Genomic DNA, 8,740 nt, shown 5'->3' with positions numbered 1-8,740 from the left:
GTGAGGTTGGGAGTAAAATGGGAGAGGGATCCTTGTGATAATAGAAGTGTTCTTCATCTTGAGTGTATCAGTGTTAATAGCAAATTGTTATTGGCTGTGATATCATAAGCTAGTTTTGCAAGATGTTACCATCAGAATAAACTGGATAAAGGATACATGGAATCTCTTTGTATTATGTCTTACAATTACATGAGTCTACAATGATCTGAAATAAAAAAGTTTAACTAAAAGAAATGTAGTTTGGCTTTTTTGCAACGGGTTGGCTGCCAGAACATAGGTGTTGTGAAAGCTACCCGTAAAAGCCAAAATGGTTAAGGAAAAGACTCATATCAACATTGTCGTCATTGGACATGTAGATTCGGGCAAGTCCACCACTACTGGCCATCTAATCTACAAATGCGGTGGCATCGACAAAAGAACCATTGAAAAATTTGAAAAGGAGGCTCCTGAGATGGGAAAGGCTCCTTCTAGTATGCCTGGGTCTTGGATAAACTGAAAGCCGAGCGTGAACGTGGTATCACCATTGATATCTCCTTGTGGAAATTCCAGACCAGCAAGTACGACGTGACTATCATTGATGCCCCAGGACACAGCGACTTCATCAAAAACATGATTACAGGGACATCTCAGGCTGACTGTGCTGTCCTGATTGTCGCTGCTGGTGTTGGTGAATTTGAAGCTGGTATCTCCAAGAACGGGCAGACCTGAGAGCATGCCCTCCTGGCTTACACACTAGGTGTGAAACAACCAATTGTTGGTGTTAACAAAATGGATTCCACTGAGCCACCCTACAGCCAGAAGAGATATGAGGAAATCGTTAAGGAAGTCAGCACTTACATTAAGAAAATTGGCTACAACCCTGACACAGTAGCATTTGTGCCAATTTCTGGTTGGAATGGTGACAACATGCTGGAGCCAAGTGCTAACATGCCTTGGTTCAAGGGTTGGAAAGTCACCCATAAGGATGGCAACGTCAGTGGGACCATGCTGCTTGAGGCTCTGGACTGCATCCTACCACCAACTCGTCCAACTGACAAGCCCTTGCGCCTGCCTCTCCAGGATGTCTCTAAAATTGGTGGTATTGGTACTGTTCCTGTTGGCCAAGTGGAGACTGATGCTCTCAAACCTGGTATAGTGGTCACCTTTGCTCCAGTCAACGTTATAACTGAAGTGAAATCTGTTGAAATGCACCATGAAGCTGTGAGTGAAACTCTTCCTGGGGACAATATGGGCTTCAATGTCAAGAATGTGTCTGTCAAGGATGTTCATCATGGCAACGTTGCTGGTGACAGCAAGAACGACCCACCAATGGAAGCAGCTGGCTTCACTGCTCAGGTGATTATCCTGAACCATCCAGGCCAAATCAGTGCTGGCTATGCCCCTGTACTGGATTGCCACACAGCTCACATTGCCTGCAAGTTTGCTGAGCTGAAGGAAAAGATTGATCACCGTTCTGGTAAAAAGCTGGAAGATGGCCCTAAATTCTTGAAGTCTGGTGATGCTGCCGTCGTTGATATGGTTCCTGGCAAGCCCATGTGTGTTGAGAGCTTCTCAGACTATCCACCTCTTGGTCGCTTTGCTGTTCGTGATATGAGACAGACAGTTGCCGTGGGTGTCATCAAAGCAGTGGACAAGAAGGCTGCTGGAGCTGGCAAAGTCACCAAGTCTGCCCAGAAAGCTCAGAAGGCTAAATGAATATTATCCCTAATACCTGCCACCTCAGTCTCAATCAGTGGCAGAGGAAGAATGGTCTCAGAACTGTTTGTTTCAATTGGCCATTTAAGTTTAGTAGTAAAAGACTGGTTAATGATAACAATGCATCGTAAAAACTTCAGAAGGAAAGGAGAATGTTTTGTGGACCACTTTGTTTTTTTTTTTTGCTTGTGGCAGTTTTAAGTTATTAGTTTTTAAAATCAGTACTTTTTAATGGAAACAACTTGATCAAAAATTTGTCACAGAATTTTGAGACCCATTAAAAAAGTTTAATGAGAAAAAAAAAAAAGAAATGTAGTTCGATAAGAAAATCACCCCCCCAAAAGTGAAATACAAGTACATTAAAAGTATCAAGTACCTGGGGCCAGGCACGGTGGCTCATGCCTGCAATCCCAGCACTCTGGGAAGCCGAGGCAGGCAGATCACAAGTTCAGGAGTTCGAGACCAGCCTGGCCAATATGGTGAAACCCTATCTATACAAAAAATACCAAAAATTAGCCAGGTATGGTGGCACATGCCTGTAACCCAGCTACTTGGAAGGCTGACGCAGGAGAATCGCTTGAACCTGGGAGGTGGAGGTTGCAGTGAGCCGAGATCATGCCACTGCACTCCAGCCTGGGCAACAGAGTGAGACTCTGTCTCAAAAAAAGAAAAAAGAAAAAAAAAAGTATCAAGTACCTCAGAATAACTCTAATAATAGAGCAGGTGTAAAAGCTCTTTGAGGTTATTTTTAAAACTTCACTATTAGTCATTAAGGAAAACTTAAATAAATGCAGTAATCCCATCCATCTTGATGGCTTGTAAGACTGATGAGTTGGATATCAATTCTCTGAAAATGCATCTATAGTCCATAGACTGAATGGAACCACAATAAAAATTCTAACTATTTTTTGAAACTTCATGAGTTGATTCGAACATTTATGCAAAAATACAAAAGATATACTCTTGAAAAAGAACCAGGTGGGAAGAAATGCTCTTGTAGCTATCACAATTTTTTTATGAAGTTATAATAAATAAGATAACATGGTATTTATGTAGGAATAGACACATAACTATTAGAAGAAATAGAGAATGCAGTCAGCAATCCAGACACGTATCATCATGTAATTTATTTAAAAGGGAGCTCTGCAGAGAATTGGTAAGAGGACAGCCTTTTCAACACTGGTCATTAGGTATCTGTATTAGTCTGTTTTCACACTGCTGATAAAGACATACCTGAAACTAGGAACAAAAAGAGGTTTAATTGGACTTACAGTTCCACATGGCTGGAGAGGCCTCAGAATTACGGCAGGAGGCAAAAGTCACTTCTTACATTGTGGCAGCAAGAGAAAAATGAGGAAGAAGCAAAAGTGGAAACCCCCGATAAACCCGTCAGATCTCATGAGACTTAATATCACGAGAATAGCACAAGAAAGACTAACCCCATGATTCAATTACCTCTCCCAGGATTCCTCCCACAAATGTGGGAATTCTGGTGGATACAATTCAAGTTGAGATTTGGGTGGGGACACAGTCAAACCATATCAGTATCCATGTGAAAATGTTTTAAGTTGAATCTATTCCTCATATCATACACAAAAGCTAATCTCAGATGAATTGAGATTGGTTGATATATGAAAGGAAAACCAACAGAATTTGTGGAAGATAATACAGAGTAACACCTTATAATATGGAAGAATATCTTCATGACTTTGAACATATCTTAAATAAGTCATATTAAATAAGAAACAAAGGCAACAATCATATAAGAAAAGATTAAAACATCAGACTACATTAAAATTAGGGGCTTCTGTTTATCAAAATATACTAGAAAGAAAGGGAAAAAAGAAAGTGGGAGAAGATATTTCCATCACATTCAACTGACAAAAGACTTGGATCCAGAGCCCGGGCTTGGTGGCTCCCACCTGTAATCCCAGCACTTTGAGAGGTCGAGGCAGGCAGATCACAAGGTCAGGAGTTCAAGACCAGCCCGGTCAATATGGGAAACCACATCTCTACTAAAAATACAAAAATTAGCCAGGCACAGGGCAGCTGCCTGTAATCCCAGCTACTAAGGAGGCTGAGGCAAGAGAATTGCTTGAACCCAAGAGGCAAAGGTTGCAGTGGGCTGAGACCGTGCCACTGCATTCCATCCTGGGTGACAGAGCAAGACTCCATCTTGAAAAAAAAAAAAAAAAAAAAGACTTGGATGCAGAAAGGGGAAAGGACTTTTGACATGTCTCACAAGTGGAAGTACAAATGGTTAACAAATATATTAAAAGGCACTCATTGCATGAATAAACAAGGAGATACAAATTCAAACCACAGGGAAAAGCCACCACAAAAGCATCAGTTAGGCAAAAATTAAGAAGTCTGACAATACAAAGTATTTCCAAAGATGTGAAATAATGAGAAATTTCACACACAGCAAAAGTATGGGAGTGTAAATTGACACAATTTTAAAAACAAATTTGGTAAGATCTAGCAAAATTGAACATATGTATATACCATGAACTAGTAATTTCACTTCTAAATTTATATCCTACGGAAATTTATATACATATGTATTGGGAAGTGTGTACAGAAATGGCCACGTGAATAATGACCATTATTCATAATCAGCCCAAACTGGAATCAGCCCAAAACATCCAACAACAATAAAATGAATAAGTGAATTGTGGTATATTTATACACTTAAATACTCCACAGAAATAAAAATGAATGAACTACAGCTATGCAAAACAACATAGATTGATCATAAAACAATGTTGAGTGAAAGAAATAAGACACAAAGAAAGACACACGGTATTTATATAAAATTCAAAACAAGCAAAACTAAATTATATTTTTAAGGGATGTTTATTTGGCAGAACTATAAAGAAACGAAAATGATTACTATAAAAGTCAGGATAATAATTATCTCTAAAGGGAAGGAAGGAGGGAGCTGTATGGGGAAGAGACACATGAAGTAAGGACTTCTGGGATGCCAGCAATGTTTTCACTCTTGATCTGCATAGTGATTACATAGTTGTTCACTATATTCCATCTGTGTGCTTTATGTACTTTTATTTTACAATTTAAAAAGTTAATTAAAAGTTTATCTGCACATGGTTTGAAAAACCAGGCAACAGCCAGGCGCAGTGACTTGCGCCTGTAATCCCAGCACTTTGGGAGGCCAAAGCGGGTGGATCATGAGGTCAGGAGTTTGAGACTGGCCTGACCAACATGCTGAAACCCCATCTCTATTAAAAATACAAAAATTAGCCAGGCACGGTGGTATGTGCCTGTAATTCCAGCTACTCAGAGGGCTGAGGCAGGAGAATCACTTGAACTCGGGAGGCAGAGGCTGCAGTGAGCCAAGATTGAGCCACTGTACTCCAGCCTTGGTGACGGAGCAAGACTCCATCTCAACAAAACAAAAGAAAACAAAAACAAAACAAACAAACAAAACCAGGTAAATGTGCATTGCAGGACTCTGGCTGGATTAATTTTTTTTTCAGGGCCAGGCGTGTAACTAAATCAGAGCCAATGAAACATCAATCTTTTTCCAAGACTTCTAGAAAGAGACTTTTGCCCTTTTCCACTATTTTTTCCCACTCCAGAATGGTCTGGAGCTTCTATAGGGGCAATTCTTCCTTCACTGGCTGGTCTAGTCCAGTCTAGTGATGTCCAAGCCAATGAACTGAATAAGAAAATAAACAGTGAACATCCATCCACCTTGTTTCCAACTCCTGGTCAGCTTAGTGGAAGGTATAAGACAAAGAAAAAATGTGGCTCTTTCCACTCAATGATTTGACAACCTAATTTTGGAGACAGGACTAAAACATAGGAAACGGGGCTATGGTGGCTATGCTGGGCTGAAACACAGCTACACATCCATTCAAGGATACACTCTCACATTGGAAAAGCAGTATGGGAAAAAAGAAAAAGAAAAAAAGGAAGCAACTTTAGGAGCTAGTGAAACTCTGCCAGCCCCAACTTTCTCAAATTCCTTCCCAGCCAGTCTACCAGAAAGTGGGTGTGCTTGTCACATCAAGATACAGAGGCTTTCACATGTGCAAATCCAAATTTACTTGAAAGGGACACAAAAGAGAAAAGAGTAGAAATCAGTCTTGTGTCCAGCAGAAATGAGTATAGATGTTTAACAAAAGATATGTACTAGAGTGATCAAGTATGCACTATTTGTAATAGCCTCCCCCAACAGACAATTACCCAAATATTCATCAGCTATAGAATGGATAAATTGTTGTATATTCATGCAATGGAATACCTTATAACAAGTAGAATGAATGAACTATCGCTATATGTAAAAACATGGAAGTTTAGTGAAAGAAACCAAAGACAAAAGAGCACATGTTGTAATTCTATTTATATTAAGTATAAAAATTAAAAACTCATTTGTGCTTTTACAAGTCAGGATAATTTAAGCCCAGGGTGAGAGATGAGTAGGTGAGTGCCTGGAAGAGGCAGGCAGGGTCCCTGGGCTGCTGGTGCTGGTATGTTCAGTCTCAAAATTTAATGGGCTATACACTGATGACATGCACACATTTCAGTGTGTATCTTATACCTCAATAAAAAGTTAAAACTGTAAGAAATCAAAAAAATTAAAAATTGTTTTTATATAACTTCTTGTACCGCATCTTACAAGCTGCAAAGCATGCTTAAACAACCTTGTAAGGTATGAAGCTAATACCTGTATTTTAGAGATGTGGGAATTGAGGCTCAGAAGGATGAAATGACACACACATTATCACATGGTATCAAGAAACAGAAGCGAGAATGATCAAGGCGTAGGGGCTCTAAGTTCTATGCTAGTAACTGCTGGTTATTTCCACAGAAGAAGGAAGGCTTTTGGCTACACTGTTCTTTAGGAGCAGAGCGGGAGTGGGTAGTGGAAGCAACGCGGGGGAAGCGAGCTCATGAGCAATACGTGTAAAGTGCATATCCCTGAGTGTGGCACAGTGGAGCCTTAATCAGCACTACTTATCTCCCTCCACACAAGCCCTTTTCCAGGGAAACAGCATGGGCCAGAATGTTAAACAGCACTGGTAGGTCTGGAACAAACACTGCTCACCTCCAGACAGAGTGACCAGGCTAGGGCCTCAGGCTTGGACAGAAGCCTCCTATCTTGACTGCTGAAGCAAAACTCTTCTGGGATGAGATTTGTGGAGGAAGCCCGTCTGATTTGGGTTCAAATTCCTTGCTATCTATGTACAGGGAAAGTGAGGAGCAGAGCTCAGAACATGGTGGAGAGACCTAGTGTTATTAGGGAGGTCCCTGACAGTCTGATATCTGAAAAGTGTAAGAGAAAGAGAGAGAGAGAGAGAGAGAGAGAGAGAGAGAGAGAGAGAGAGTGTGTGTGTGTGTGTGTGTGTGTGTGTAGGTGGGCTCTGTTATGTGCCTTCTGCTGACACTCTTACTTTCATGTCATCTGAGCCAGCCTGGGCAGGGTGGAATGTATGCACTGGTTCCTGCTTGGACCTAAGACAACCCTGTGCTCGGAGCCCCTCAGCACTCAGAAACTTGAGTTTCTAGTTTCTTTACCCGGAGGGGCTATGAAGGTTTTCCCTGTAAGCCTCCCTGCCAGCCATAGATTTCACATCATCACAGCGACACCTAGTGACCAAGTGTGAAAGTCCATCGGCCCCCGCCGGCCTCCCCGCCCCCCGCCCGCCTCCGTAGAGGCTCTGGAAGCCAGGGGAGGAGGAGTTTATAGAGATTCCAGACACTTCTGTGCTTCAAATACAGCTTCCAGGAGTCAGTGCTCCCTGCGCTGCCAACTCCGCACAGCTCAGCTCTTAATCACATCCTGTCCTGGGTTGCCCTCGGTTTCATGTGTAATCATTTAAAATCATTTTATCTATCCAATTATACCAAGGATATGAGACTACAGCTATTAGAATCCCATCTCTTTAGAGGTGATGGGCATTTTGGGTCCTCTCATCTGACTTACTTGTTTTTCAGATGGGAAATGCAGAGGCCTAAGGGTGAGGGGAATTGCCAGCTGCTGAAAAGTGAGGTTTGGACAAGAACCCGTATCTCCTGAGCACTACCAGGGCAGGGCTTCCCATGGCACCATGCCATTTCCCTGCATCATCCACAGTGCTTGCACACAGTAGATGCCTGGCACACAGAAGGTCCCCTATAAACATGCCTGACTGATAGATCACAGTCTTCTATGCTTGCCACTGAAGTGAGTTTCACTTGTCATCTGGGTCATCTCTTACTTCTCAGACTCTTGAGAGTTCCAATCAATTAAAGTGGGTACTCTCTCCATAGTAGGCCATTGTCTTTTTCATTTATAAAGCACACTGTAGATTAAGGAAAGACGAAATGAAGACAAGACATAATATTTAAAGTATGTCAATCCCAGCATCCGTTTAATGGCTACAGTGGGCTTCATAAGCTCCAGCTCAGGGCTTCTTAAATTTTCACACGCATCTAAATCTCCCAAGAATCTTGTTCAAACACATATTCTGGTTCCATAGGTCTGGGGTGAGACCTGCGATTCTGCATTTCTAACAACTTCCTTGAGGCTGTTGAGGCTGCCCTTGCTGCCAAAGCTGGGAACCGCACTCTGAGGAGCAAGGATGTACTACCTCCACCCCAGCCCACTGCTTCTGAGAGTGCCCACCTCAGCCCCTGCTGCAGCCCCTCTGACCTGGCTTCAGAGGAAAAGAAAGGCACTTAAGCAACAACTATGAGCACTGTGGTGCGTCATTACAAGTCTCTTTCTCACCATCTCCACTGTCGGGAAGCTCCTGCCCTCAGGCAGTCTGAAGTGAAGTCAAGACTGAAACTGACCAAAAATTGCACAGAAAAGGAGGGGTAGACTTGCTGTTAATGTGCCTCACAGTGTTCCTGAGGAACAGCCCTGCTTGGCTCCCATTTTATAACTAGTTACTCATGACATCCTTATAAACCACAGGGTGCTCTTTTTAACTGTAAAATCTACTTTATACAGTTTAATTATATGTTTATTCATATTTTCTTTTCTTCCTTCCCTTTCCCTTTCTTCCTTCCTTTCTTTTTTTTTTTTTTTTTTTTT

At 41.8% G+C, this 8,740-nt stretch overlaps 1 pseudogene across 1 annotated transcript; it reads left to right on the top strand.

Annotated features, from left to right (window-relative positions):
- Positions 1-285: 285 nt before the first annotated feature.
- LOC108317816 lies at positions 286-2,002 on the top strand (annotated as a pseudogene). Its single transcript, XR_001830902.2, has one exon. The product of XR_001830902.2 is annotated as an elongation factor 1-alpha 1-like (transcript).
- The last annotated feature ends 6,738 nt before the right edge of the window (positions 2,003-8,740 follow it).

This window comes from Cebus imitator, unplaced genomic scaffold (genome assembly GCF_001604975.1).
Source record: "Cebus imitator isolate Cc_AM_T3 unplaced genomic scaffold, Cebus_imitator-1.0 Scaffold209, whole genome shotgun sequence".
NCBI classification, from domain to species: Eukaryota; Metazoa; Chordata; class Mammalia; order Primates; family Cebidae; genus Cebus; species Cebus imitator.
The sequence above is the reverse complement of the archived record's forward strand: the minus strand, read 5'-3'. Positions and strand labels throughout refer to the sequence as shown.